At 47.5% G+C, this 14412-nt stretch overlaps 1 protein-coding gene across 1 annotated transcript in view; it reads right to left on the reverse strand.

The window, feature by feature from the left end:
* Window positions 1–14412, reverse strand: part of NUP155 (nucleoporin 155) — a 1628423-nt gene that overhangs the window by 1472962 nt on the left and 141049 nt on the right. The gene's annotated exons all lie outside the window — the stretch shown is intronic.

Here is a 14412-nt window from a genome sequence, read left to right on the forward strand (position 1 = left end):
AAAGGCCACTCATGCTAAGCTCCCGGAACACAACCTGCTACCGCTAAGATAAGGGGAGCGAAGTAAAACAGCCTGGATGGAAGGCGAGAAGGTGGAGATGCATCATGGAATCTAGCAAAGGGTGTAGTTTGCCCCCACAAAAGATGTACCTGGGGTTATACCAGGACCAAAGCCTCAGGATAGTATCTGGGGAAGTTCAAGGGAACACTGGCCCTGAACGGGGAATGGGAGGGCAGGGGGTTGGGGGGGGAGTTAAAGTTATTAGAGGTTAAGCAGAGGAGGGGGGAAAAAATGCATGTAGAAAAGGGGGGAGGGGAGGTGAGATCAGGGTGGTGAAGTCTTACATGAGCAGAATACATTGACAATGTAGTCAAGGCTTCCCAGGGCCGGGGGAGAAGGGGTTGGACCCAAATACAAAAAATGGCTTTCACAATCCTATCCCATAATATACAGGGACTGAACTCCCCTAGCAAGCTAAAAAAGTGGGACAGACAACTGAATAGACACCGAGCAGACATCGTAATGCTCCAGGAGACCCATATTAAAAAGGCAGACAAACATGTCCCCCGTTTCCAGCATTACACGCTCCTTTACCAAGCGAATGCTCAGGGAATAACGGCTGGGGTACCGATAGGCTTCAGAAACTCATTCCAAGCAAAGGCAATACGTACATTTGAAGACAAACAGGGGAGGTTCTTATTTGTACAGGTGCAGTTGGTATTCAAGAGAATGACCGTGGCGACAGTATATGCACCAAATACAGGACAGGAAGGTTTTTTTATGTTACTGAAACTAGAAACCTTTGCAACAGGTGACATTGTCCTCACTGGGGACTTTGATCTGCCGTGGGACCCCCTAGCAGAGAGAAGCTCAGGGAACAGCCACATATGAAGCCCTCCTACTAAAACCCTGAAGGAAGCTTTCAATAACCTAGCACTCAAAGATGCATGGCGAGGGAAGAGCGGGGGGAAATGCGGTTTCACTTGCTTTACTCACGTTCATCAGACCCTAACCAGGATCAACTATATCTGGGTATCAGTGCCTCCCTTAGGGGAGTTAGATGGGATAAACACTGGAGCCATATCGCTATCGGACCATGTACCACTGACAGTTCAGATAAAGAGATGGTGCCGCATAGGGGGCTGTGCGTCTGGTCTTTTCCCCGGGGAATCCTAGCGGATGAAATAATGGTGAAATGCTTAGTAGACCGGATAAACACGTATTTCACAGACAACGATAACCAGGGAACATTGCAAGAGGGGATCTGGGAGGCGGAGAGAGATTATAACGATCCAAGCCCAAAAGTGGAAACCGACGTTAGCCTTGGAGGTAGATCTAGAAACCCAAAGACAAGAGACCTTGGGGGCTATAGGTAGGTATGCTACTTATAAATAAAAAAAAATAAAAAAAAAGAGGCCAGCTGGAGTTGCTTCGCTCACGATAGGCGGAACAGGCCCTTCTCAATACGAGACAACGCTATTACATAAATGCGAACAGAGCAGGCAGGCTCCTAGCCAGGCAGCCGAAGCAGGCTGAACTAGATAGGAGATGGTCTGATGGAACTATAATTACAGACACTGAAACAATAGTAGGCTCATTTGAAGGCTTCTATGGGACAATACACAAATCTGACAATCCAGACAACAGGCAGTCAAGCAATATTTAGGGAAGGTTCAATTGTGCAAGCTGGCTACTCCTGACAGGGAGAGCCTAGAGGAGGAAATCACCAAGGAATAGGTTGAAGAGGCAATCAAAAGATTGCTGAGGAACAAAGAACCAGCCCCAGACAGGTTCCCGGCATGCTTCTACCAAAAATTCAACTAACTACTAAGTTCAAGCTGGCCCACCTCTTCACCAATGTTGCATAATGGCTCAGTAACCCAGTCTATGACGGAAGCGAAGGTAGTAGTACTTAGCAAACCTAACAAGACCCCAATGCTATATGGATCTTACCGCCCCACAGCGCTGCTAAACCTAGATCTTAAAATGTATACCGGAATCCTAGCAAGCAGATTGACACCTTTTCTGCCGCACCTGGTAGGTACAGACCAAGCAGGATTTGTAAAGGGACAACAGACATGGGACAACACCAAAAGGTTTACCCACCTGATAGAGAAAACAGAGCGCTGTCAATTAGCTGCTGTATTAATCTCGTTGGACACCGAAAAGGCCTTTGACCACATTGAATGGCCTTCACTGTTTGAGGCAATGGAACAAATGGGGATAGGTCTAAAATGTAACAGAGCCAAAGCCAACGATAGCAATCCCACATTACGGCTCTCAATCAAATCCCACCTATCCGGGAAAGTACAGATCTCTAGAGGAACAAGACAGGGCTGCCCCTTTCCCCGCTTCTCTATGCTCTTCACCTTGAGCCATTTTTCTAGGAGCCGTCGGACAGAATCTAGCCATAAAAGGAATATGGTTCGGCGAAGAGGAGCACAAGGTGGCAGCCTTCACTGATGACATGATGACACTGACAGACCGAGACACCTCTATACCAGCCCTACTTGCCAAGCTTTCCGATATGGAAAGTTGGCAGGTCTTATGATCAATATGACAAAATCCGAGCTGCTGAACTTGGGGACCACCGGGAACCAGGGGACAAAAGCGTGAATACTCTCCCCGTTTAAGGTAGCAAAGGCCATGATTGCTTACCTGGGGGTGATCCGAACAGATTCCATCTCTGGACTATATCGGGCAAACTATCCGGAGCTGCTCTCTATGGTAACACATCTAAACAGATGGACTCCCATGCGCATATCCTGGCTGGGTAGAATAGCTACAATTAAAATTGTTAAACTTCCCAGACTATTATACCACTTCCAGGCGCTCCCTATTAAAGTCTTGCAATCATTTTTTAAGGCAGTAAACCAACAAATATCTCAAGTCATACAGCAAAACAAATGCCCGCGACAAGCCCTAGAAACCCTGATGGCTCCGAGATCGAGGGGTGGACTGGGGCTGCCGAGCTTCATAAAGTACTATGAGGCTGCCCAAGTACGGGTCTTACGTGAAGGTTTTTCGAACACTAGGGCTACACTGGGGACAAAGATGGACCAGGCATTAGCAGGGGTACCCTTGGAGGGTCTATTATGGCTCAGAAAGCAAGACAAGCCATGGAGTGCGAAGTTAAGCCAGGTAGTGACGGTGGTCTGCGACATATGGGACCACCTTCTGAGACAAGGTTGCTTGACAACTATTCCATCCCCATTCACTCCCTTGTTTGACAACCCACAGTTCTCACCGGGGACAAACCCAAACTCATTCGCGGGTGGTGGGTTGCAGGAAGACAAGAGATATGATGTCAGGCGGGAATGTCAGGTCATTCGACAACTGTAAGCAGCAAATAGGTGTAAAAGAAAAGAACAGATTGAAATATTATCAACTGAGGCACTCGTTAAAACCACCTGACAATAAGGCAGCACTAAGGGATCTCACCCAGTTTGATAAGTTCATCACAACTTTAGTATACAAGCTATATACGATACAAGGGGAGAGTCCAAGTCACATATGGCCATACATGGAACGATGGTATGTAGTTCAAACAAAATACTGTGATGGGGGGCACAACAATGTAAAAAGTACTTCAGAGGATTGCAGTAATCTGGTCCTGGGCAATACTAGATCTCATCCACACACTGGGAAATCCCTAACACTGAATCACCTGCGAGTCAACGAATGTCGTGTATGCACTCAAGTGCCCATGTGGTTTCTACTATGTAGGCATAACCATGAGAAAGGTAAAGACAAGATGGATAGAGCATAAGTCGAACAAAGAATTTGAAATGCCCTGTTGCCATGCTTTGTATTGAGGCGAGACACTTATTGTCCAATTGAAATGTATCATCCTTGAACAGGTTAAACTGGAACAGAGGTGGCGATTTACACAAAAGGTTGCTGCAGAGGGAGATGGTCTGGATTGAACTGCTGGACTGTTTAAGCCAGAGAGGCATGAATCATGAATATGATCTAATGTGGTTTGTTTAAAATAATTTGGGCTTGAAATCTGACCTATTTTGTATATGGCTAATCTTTTGGACAAACGGAAGTTCATGATACTTACATGTGCAAGTTATGCATCGCCATGGTTGCATCTATGAAGATTGGGAACTGTTCTTGATGTTGTAAAAACTAATATGCAATAGGAATACTGTATAACCTACATAGAATGTGAGCAGGTGCTTAAGCCTGAGAGAATGTGATATCTCCTTAAAGCCATAGTGGAAATTGCAACTGCATAACACACAAAAATGCACAACTCCATTTATCCAATATCAGAGGAAGGGTCTTTTGAGTAACGAGCCTCCTATTCGAGAGGGAGTTACATATTGCAGCACTGACATGGAGTAAATACAAGAAGATGTGGAAAGGTTTTGAGGGAGCGCAAGTATGTGACAATTCCCTTACGTGACTACAATGAGCTGTACAGGGTAGCACTAATGGCGAGTAAGATCTTTGGGAATGGAGTCTGTTGACATGTATTCCATTATTTACTTCTGGCCATTAGTTGGCCTTGATCTCCGAATCTATGCGAGCAGTAGGGCGGAACGGAGTATGCAGATAAATTATCCGCTGCTGCGATTCCTGCCCCACTGTTCGCATAACAGTGCACACACCCTCGTGTCTGATTTAATGTCAGGAAAGGCATCTAACCTAAAGGTTGATGAGGAGCAGTAATGGCCCCAAAAAAAGACAGATATCACCCGTATTAAGCTGTGCTCTTTTAAAGATGTACACGAAGGAACATAAAGTTAGGGTGTCCTGGCTCAGCACGGTCTCCGATGCGCTTATGTGAGCACACGGACTAGTCTCCTCACCCAATATGGCGTCCATGGAGGCAAGGCGCGTGTTGCATCCATGGAAACCATTTATACAACTGAGAGCCGAGGGGTTCGTCCTGTAGGTGGGCGGCCCGAGAGATTGCAAGTGCATTGCAGAGGTAAGCAGCTGGGTGAAGGGTGTTGGCTCTGCAGCAGCGCCGACAGCCGTACTTCCCGGCAAAGCGTCTGCGCGCGGACTATAAGTAAACACTAGTAGGAGAACATGCTCTCACGGAGATGGCATGCATCTGGGAATGGACTGTGTTAATGATGCGCAATTTTGACACGGTTAAGGAAATACAGAGGTCCGCATAGCTCTATGTGTGAGTTTTTGGAACTGGCGTTTCCATTTCTATACGGCAAATTCTTAAGTAGATAAGACAGTATGACAACATGCAAGTCAGACTGGTGGGGGGTTTGTCCTAATCTCTGCCCGCTCCTTCTCTCACCATTAGGACCCACAAAGCGAGGTCTGCTCGTTCTGCACATTACCCGAAAAGTAGATGCATGTCTTCCATCGGGTAAGGGAGGTGTCATTGATATTTTCACTTGCTATGGATTGATTCTTTATGCAGTGATTAGATGTGATGGTTAACTAAATTTATTTCAACATTTAGATAGGAGTACCCTTCCGTGTATAACACGAGGACACAACATGAGGTTAGTGCTTCAAATGGTATAGAAAAAGCTTTAGTGACTCACCGTTTATGAAACAGCATTGTAATGAGGATATATCCCTCTCTTTAGGATGTAAACAGAAAATTGACTATCTAATTGAGATATTGAACTTAACACTTCTAGACCTGAAGATGGATTACGATTAATCCGAAACGCGTCGGCACAAAATAGCTTTACAAAATAAGTGTTTTTTGGACAACTAAGAACTGCTGATTTATGGGTTCAGATTGAAGAAATGTAAAGTTGTGTACATCATGTGCCATGTTCCAATGGTTTTACATATTGGCCCCAACATGGAATACCTGTTTGCTTAAACTGAAGAGCATTCACTCACCTTGTAGAAGGAGAAACTATTGTTTTTTTTGAAGAAAGTATACATTGTATTTTGTATGCTTTATAGTCTATGTTCTCTAAAAATGTGTTTATTTATAAAATGTCAGTACAAAAACCGCTTCAATCACGAGTTGCTGTTATTTAAGTGTTTAATTAAATGTATATGAAGAATTGCAAAACATAGGGAATACCTGGGAGAGATTGCTTACCAGGCAACCGCCCCTGTTGAGTCGACTTGGTACATTTCTTTTCCGCAAGTTTGCCTTTGGGATGGTATATCCCGTTAGGAGTGCACCATAGGGTTGTCAAGTAGCAATACTCGTTTATGCATACATTGAACGATGGCAGAAGACACGCGGGGAAGAAATACCTGTAAAACAATGGGAGAATCTATGGGAGCAAATACCGAAATGAACACGATCAATTCAAATCATGGAAGCATGGTACAAGTTGGTGGTACAATGGCACTACGCCTCTGAAAAATTACACTCAATGTGTGTGGGGATAACACAAGAATGCTGGAAGGGTTGTTCAGGGAGGGGAGATTGGAGGCACATACAGTGGGAGTGCCCGGTACTGGAGGGGATCTGGAGGGAGGTAAAGAGCCAGATACAGCAAATGGTAGGTGGCCCACCGACTTATTCCCTCAAGGAGTGGATGTGCGGCCTGTTTGACCAGTAGTTTCAGATTCCTACAAAGCCTTAAACGGAAAGCATTTATGATCTGGTAAATAGCAGCCTGGCTAGTTCTGGCAAGGAAATGGAGACAAAAGGCACCACCCACGAACACTGAATGGTTGCATAAGATTTGGGGGATTTTAGCAATGGAATGGGTGACATATTGGATACAAGGAGAGCGAGAAAATTTCTGTATGGACTGGGGTACGATATTGAGCTACCTTCGGGGAGACTACATGCAACAATGGTGTCCCCAGAATCTGAAAATATTGGACGTAATGTAGGTGCTAAACTGCAAAGGGAGGTAATGTGTGCAAGGTCTTGTGGGTCTCAGAATCAGGCGCGGGAGGGGGAGCTAGGGGACGGGGGGGGGTTGTTTTCCACTGTTGGTCATGTATTTGATGACAATGCCTATAAAAACAATACAAAAAAAAACCTCCTTGTAGAGGAACAGCTGACTGAAGATCCGAAGAAGACTCTTGAAGAGGCCAGGCATCTCTACTTGCTTCGAGCCCGGTGAAGCCCCGTCGACTACCTGATCTCCGAAGACCCCAAGCAGTGCTTCAGCCCTTGCATTAGTGGGACCAACTAGACTTGACACCATAGCGAGGATCCAGCCATCCTGAACCTTCAGAAGTGTCCCTTGACCAACCAGTGGACTGACCAGCTCTCTAGTGGGCTAGCTCATGTGAGCGGTTTGAGAAACCTGAGGACGTCCTCACCTCCAATCCCCTTGGGTCCTCAACTGAGGTGGCCAGGGAAAGGCCATCGCTTTAGGATCCTGACCCTGGGGTTGGAGAAGCGAGGGAGGATCACCGTGGTGCAGTGTCCTTGGGGATTGGGGAGAAGATGTCCTTGGGTGAGACACAGTATCCCTCATTTCCATTTCAGGAGGAAACCTCAATCCCAGATGCAGTTATGGGGTATTGCTACCCCTGTCCCACTGACCAAGAAAATACCATGTGATATTATTGGAAAAGAAGCACCAGGAAAAGGGTGAAGAAAAGAAGGTTTAAGGTTGAGACAGGCTATCCTTTTTCCTTATGAGAACCAACCTAACCCTCCCCCGGCCTTTATGGGCTACTGTAAAACATCTCCACTCATTCCACCTGCTACTGTACCGGGACAAGGAAGAGGAGTAGTGAATACTATTAAGTCATTTCAGTACTCTAGTACTGAGACGAGGAAGAAGCCTGCAGGGTATTGTTAAGATCAGGCATGTCCCACGTCCTCCTCTACTTCCAGTCAAGCAATTAGAATTGGGAACACATACCTGTAACCTGTCAAGTGGTTGCAGGTGTATAAGAAGGGAGGAGACCAGCCAGTTGCAAAGAGACCAGCAGGGGATCTTGTTTGTGAGGAGGCAGCCGTGGTGTATCTTGCAGCAGAGTGCAGGATGCCGGCAGACCAGATCAAGGAACTGTGATGCCCAGGACCTGGAGGGCCTTATGAAATCCACAGGTGTGGGAGCCCCCGTGGTCTGAGATGCGTAGCTGTAGCTGCAGGCAAAGAAGAGTAAACAAAGTAGCCACCAGCGTCTGCGGAAGATAAGCAGAGCTTCGCGAACAGAAGAGCATCCAAAGTGCAAGTGGGGCTCAAGGTGGATGGAAAGCCAGCAGGGCGGAGCAGAAACGGAACAGCGCAGCTACCCGGAGGAACGACAAGGACTGGCGTGTGAAGGGGAAAGTCCCTCGAAACCATGCCGCTCCTGTGGGGGGCTGTGTGGAAGCAAGACTAATGCACAGATTAATATGCGCACAATACAACAAACCCGAAGCCACGGTTTGGGAGAAAAGTGAAGTAGCAAAAGTGAACAATCACTAATATTGAATACCGAACCGAATGAACAATTTATAAGCAGAGCTACGACCGGATTACAGATGAATCTGAAATTGGCCATTTGAAAGAAAGCAAGTGTGAAAGAGCTTAAGGAGCATAACAGAAAGATGGGGGAAGAAAGAAAACCACTGCAAAGTGAACTTTATGCATGAATACAGTATGGCAAGGCCAAAGACTGGCAAAGGATATGTGGCACATTGTGGCAAAGCCAAGAGGCTGCAAAGGCGAAGCCAAGTGACGATGACACCTTCACATAAAGTCAAGAGAATGACCAGGAGGAGCCAAGGGAGTGTGAACATTCACACATGGGCAGATACGGGAAAACCTGTGTGGGCTAAAGAGCGTAGGGTACCTGGTTGCACCACCTGTAATGGGTGGACCATGTGGTCCAACAACTGCGCCTAGACAAGGGAACCCTCAATTATGAAAGCCAAACACATTGTTTAAGTATAACAAGGAGTAATTTGGTTGAACTGTTAATCGAATCCCGAAGGAGTGTCAAGTTGTTTTGAACATTGAGAGACTGAGTCCAAGTATAAGTTGGCAAGCTGAAGTCCTAGGGTAGAGAAACCTGAGACTTACTCAACTGTGGTGCTGTATTGAGGATGGGACCCTCAAGACCCCCTTTCTTTGGAACAGTATAATTTTTAACTTCGGAAAGGTAATCCCAAGACTTTTGTGGAACTTGCTTGAACTTGGGGAAGGGGTGCTGAAAAGAAAGCTAGGAGCAGCAAGAAGCTCAGAACTTTATTTCAATCATCATTTCATTCATTGCTGACATCCCTACACATTGTTTACCTATAGTTGTGAGAGTAAGGATAGGTTTTGACACAGTTAGACTTAAGTTAAACTGACTCAGACTTTCCTTAGTTTAATTCAGGTTGCGAAATCCCACCTTAGCTTAGGGAAAGTTAGGCCTTCAACCATCCATCTGTGTTAATAAAGAAATTCAGATTTCCCACTCACTCCTCTGCAAACTCTCCCAGCAGTTTACAGAAAGAGATGGGAGGCTGTCCAATCAGAACAGCCAGCCCCCAAGTGGGAACTGGTTCCATTCAGGTACTCCGGCAGACAAAGGACAGAACTGTAGAACTCCCCCACTGCTTCCTGCCTTCACAGACACACTGGAGCCAAGGGTTCCCGCCAAAGGCAAAACATTCAGACAGACCTCCCCTCTCCCAGAATGGTAGAAGGGCTAACAAACTACAACCACACTAGAAATGGCGGAAAAATAAAGAAGCCACCATGATGGAACATAGGTGACCCTATTGTGCACAACCGACACACTGAATATGAAAAATAGCACAATAGTTGGTAGAGCACATCCACCACCACCAGCCATAACTAGGGGTTGTCTAGCATTGTTGCCTCGAGGTGGAGAGTGCAGGAGCCCCCACCACTGCACCTTGGAGAATCTCCCATCATCAGGACGTGCCCGCATTATTTTCAGATCCGCTGCTGCCTGCAGCCCCATGCACTCCAGTCATTGTGCCATCAGCTACTGAATTGAGAAATGGTATGGTTTTGTAAAATCTATCCGTGTACATACCCACTGAAGCTTGCTAGCTTCTACTAGGACCTGCAATCATCACCCCTTCCCATCTGCCTGATTCTAAAATGTCAGGCACGACACAGCGCCAAAACGAGGCTTTGTGTATCCCGTTGCCTGGTTACCACTTCGCACTATACCCAGTTGAATCCGCCAGCAGGCAGAAGAGCCGGCCACCAAAGGCGGCCAGAAAAATGCCCCGTTTGCCAATGTGAATCACACCAACCCTATTTTCTCCGGTGCTCTCACACACCAACCCTGCAGTCACATTCTCACCATCCGCTCCCTACGGCCAACCCAGAGACTCCCCCACCCACTTACTAGACTCAATATTCCAACCCTCCGAAGAGACACCAGTCCATTGACTCTGCTTCTTCCATGCATTGTAGTCACACTGCCACAGGTACGTTGCACCGACCAACCTAAGTACGACTAGGCATCGGCTTCCCGATTCCACCCGGCTCTACCAATGCCCTACTGCACTACGTGTGTGCACCATCCTGCTTGGCCCCTCACATCCTCTTCGTTGAGCCATTAACAATGTCCGGGCTTAATCCCGTCTGCTGCTCTTGATTTGCCGTTGAGCGTCCTTCCATCTTTATAGTATGGGATACATTACTCACCGTAATCGTATTTCTGATGCTTGTAACTGCTTAGATTCACATGCTGTGCATAGGCAGACATCTAATGGAAGCTGCGGAGTATTACAGTTTGTTTTTCGAAACTCGAGACGCGATCCCCCTCTCTGCCTGTAGCTACGGAGACAAACAGCTGATCTGTTTTCCTTAGAGGTCTGGTCTTGTTTACATAGTAGAGGACCGCCCTACGCACATCTAGTGTTTGTAGTTTCACCTCAGCCGAGCTTTGTGGTTCTTGGAAGAAAGCCGGAAGCTCGATGGACTGGTTCACGTGGAATTTTGAAATAAACTTAGGTGAGAACCTAGGGTGTGTGCGTAAAACCAGTTTATCTTTATGGACAGTAAAGAAGGGATCCTGCACTGACAGCCTGAATTTCACTGACCCTTCTTATAGAAGTAATAGCTACTAAGAAGGCCGTTTTATAAGTCAGGTGTTTGAGACTGCTTTTATGCATGGGCTCGAATGGGGGGCCCATGAGCTTAGATAGCACCACGTTAAGGTCCCACCCTGGTGGTGGGTTTGAAATAGGAGGGTGAAGTCTCTTTACTCCTTCCATGAAGGCTTTAACTACTGGTACTTTCCATCACGACACCTTGTTATGGGAAGTGGTGTATGTTGACAGGGCTGCCAGGTGTACTTTCAGTGAGTTAAAAACCAGTCCTGCATCCAGCAGGTGCAGCATGTATGTAACAATAGTGGAAGGAGTGCAATCAACTGGGTTGATTTGTTTATTCTTGCACCAGATAACGAATCTCTTCCATTTGTCAAAGTAGCAGTGCCTGGTGTTAGGTTTCCTAGATTCTTTTAGGATGTCCATACACCTCTGTGGTAAATTGAGATGTCCGAACTCTATGACCTCAGGAGCCATGCTGCTAGGTTCATTGAGTTGGGTTGAGGATGCACTGTTTGACCTTGGTGCTGGGACAGTAGGTTGTGCCAGCCCGGAAGTTTGATGGGTTCGCACACTGCCAATCTGCCTAAGTGTGGGAACCATGGTTGTCTTGCCCACATGAGAGCAACTAGGACTAGCGTCATCGATTCTCTGTTCATCTTGTTGACCACCCTCCTGACTAGAGGAGTTGGTGGAAAAACGTACGCAAACATCCCTGACCAGTTCATCCACAGGGCATTCCCCTGGGAGTCTGGTTGGGGGAACCTGGATGCAAATCCTGGGCATTGTCTGTTTTCGCTTGTGGTGAATAGGTCTATAGAGGGGAAACCCCACTGAGAGAAGATATCTTCTATGACTTCTCTGTGTAGACACCATTCGTGTTCCTCTGGGAGGGGGTCTCTGCTTAGAGCATCCGCTAGGGAATTGAGCTCCCCTGGTACATGTTGTGATGACAGGAAGATGTTCCGTCTGAGTGCCCATATCCAGATTTTCTGGGCAAGCTTGGACAGATTTGGCGAACGAGTCCCTCCTTGCTTGTTCAGGTAGAACATGGCTGTAGTGCTGTCCGTCCGGATTTGCACTGACAGATTTAGCAGGTAGGGCTCGAACGCTTGAAGCGCTCTGAATACTGCCAGAAGCTCTAGTAGTTAATGTGATTCTTGGCCACTGAGTGAGACCAGAGACCCTGAGCTGTGTGGTGGTGATGGTGAGCTCCCCACCCAGTCAGGCATGCATCGGTTGTGACTACCGCCTGTATCTGGGGATCGTAAAAGGGTTTCCCCTTGGACAGATTCTCTTGTCGACCAGTGAAGGTTTTGTACAAGTGTTGGCGAAACGACCACTAGATCGTCCCACTGACCACTTGCCTCAGACCACTGTTTCACCAACCATTCCTGCATGGGACGCATGCGCAGGCGCGCGTGGGGGGGAACAGGTAAATACATGACGCCATCATGCCCAGCAAACGCATTGCTTTGCGTACCGTTATCTGGCGACCGGACTGATACTGCGGAATTTGCAGCAGTATATTCCGAATTCTTTCCTCGGAAGGAAAGGTCAACCCCTCTTGAGTGTCTAGGATAGCTCCTAGGAACTGTTTGGATGTGCTTGGCACCAGACTTGACTTCTCGTTTATTGAAAAGCCCAATTCAAAGAGGAGGTGGATTGTCCTTTGAATGTTTGTTCTGCAAATTACTGGGGTCTCCCCCGTTATGAGCCAGTCGTCCAGGTAAGGGTACACCGGGATTGCCTCCCTGCGTAGGTGTGCTGCCGCCACCGCCAGTACCTTGGTGAATACCCTTGGAGCCGAAGCCATCCCGAAGGGCAGTACTTTGAACTGGTAGTGCCGACTGTTCACCTTGAAGCGCAAGTACTTTCTGTGCGCTGGGAACATGGAAATATGAAAATAGGCATCTTTCATGTCCAATGTTGCCATGTAATCCCCCTTTTTTAGGAGGGGGATTACCTCTTGGAGAGTTGTCATGCGAAACTTTTGGGGCTTGACATACTTGTTGGCAGGCCGCAAGTCCAATACTGGGCGCATTGTCAGATCTTTTTTTGGCACAAGGAAGTAAGTTGAATAAATACCCTTGTTTACCTGGTGTCCCGGGACGAATTCTATCGCGTCCTTTGCTAGCAGATTGACGATCTCCTCGAGGAGGATCTTCTGGTGTTCCAAAGAATGTATTCTTTGTCGTGGAGGATGGTTTCGGGGACGCTCTAGCAGTTCTATGCAGTACCCTGCGGATACTGTGGACAGCACCCATCTGTCTGATGTGATCCCTTCCCAGGCTTGGGTGAAGTTGGAAATGCGTCCCCCTACTGGGGTTGCGTGAAAAGGGACACTGAACGGAGCTTCACTGTTTCGGTGGAGGCGTGCCGCCTCCTCTACTGGGGCTGCCTCTACCCTTTCCACGTCCTCTCATTACCCCTGCCGTAACTCTGGGTAGACTGTTGGTTATTATTGTTCCACTGTGTACCCTACCCCTGGGAATAGTTTGATCCTCTCTGGGAATTTTGGCCACGTGGGCAACGAAAATTGCTATTCCCTCTCTGATTAGGGGGTTTATTGGTTAGCTGGCCTAGGGATTTCAGTGTTTCATACTCGTCCTTGACATTTTTCAGCGCATCCTCGACCGCCTTACCAAACAACAGATCCGGCTCCACCGGTTTATCCAACAATGATGCTTGTGTTTCAGCCTTGAATCCAGACTGGCGTAACCAAGCGTGTCTCTTGATAACCGTTCCTTCTGCTATTAATCTGCCGGCGTTATCAGTTGCCTTCAAAGGTTGCCTTTAAAATGCAACCGGACACAGCCCTCCGCCGAAACTCGTGCCAATTGGCTCTTTAAGGGTTCTGGTGCGGAGTCTATGAGTGCCGCGACTTCTTCCCACTGATGGCAGTTGTAGCTGGCCAACAGGGTGGTGGAGTTGGCAATCCTTGCCTGGTAGGCGGAAGTGGAGGCCACTTTCCTGCCCAAAACATACAGTTTCTTGCTCTCCTTGTTGGGAGGTGTTTCGTACGATGACAAGGGTGTTCCAGCCCTCTTACGGGTGTTCTCAACAACCAGGGAGTCTGGCTTCAGATGCCCCCTTATATACAGAGGGTCTGATTGGGCTGCCTTGAAAAGTTTCTCAATCCTAGGGTTCACTGCTCTGGTGAGATTAGGATTAATGAGTGAAGGGTCTATTCTTCTCTGAATAGACTTCAGGATAGGGATGGCCTGAGCAACAGGCCTCCTTTCTCCCACTAACTCTTCGGCGAAGTCCCTCTCCTCTTGAGCACCTTGGGTGTCAATGTGGAAATGTTCAGCTGCTCGAGACAGCACTTCATTCAGGAGCGGCTGGTTGTCGACAGGGGACTCGCTAACCGGGGGTTCTCTCTCTACCGGGGAGTCTACCCTGTAGGTTTCCGGGTCTTCCTCCTCCTCTTCTTGGTCCTCATCATCCCCATAGTAGCCCATACCAGTTTGTTCTTCCACC

This window comes from Ambystoma mexicanum, chromosome 6p (assembly GCF_040938575.1).
Source record: "Ambystoma mexicanum isolate Mex_15411 chromosome 6p, UKY_AmexF1_1, whole genome shotgun sequence".
Classification (NCBI taxonomy): domain Eukaryota; kingdom Metazoa; phylum Chordata; class Amphibia; order Caudata; family Ambystomatidae; genus Ambystoma; species Ambystoma mexicanum.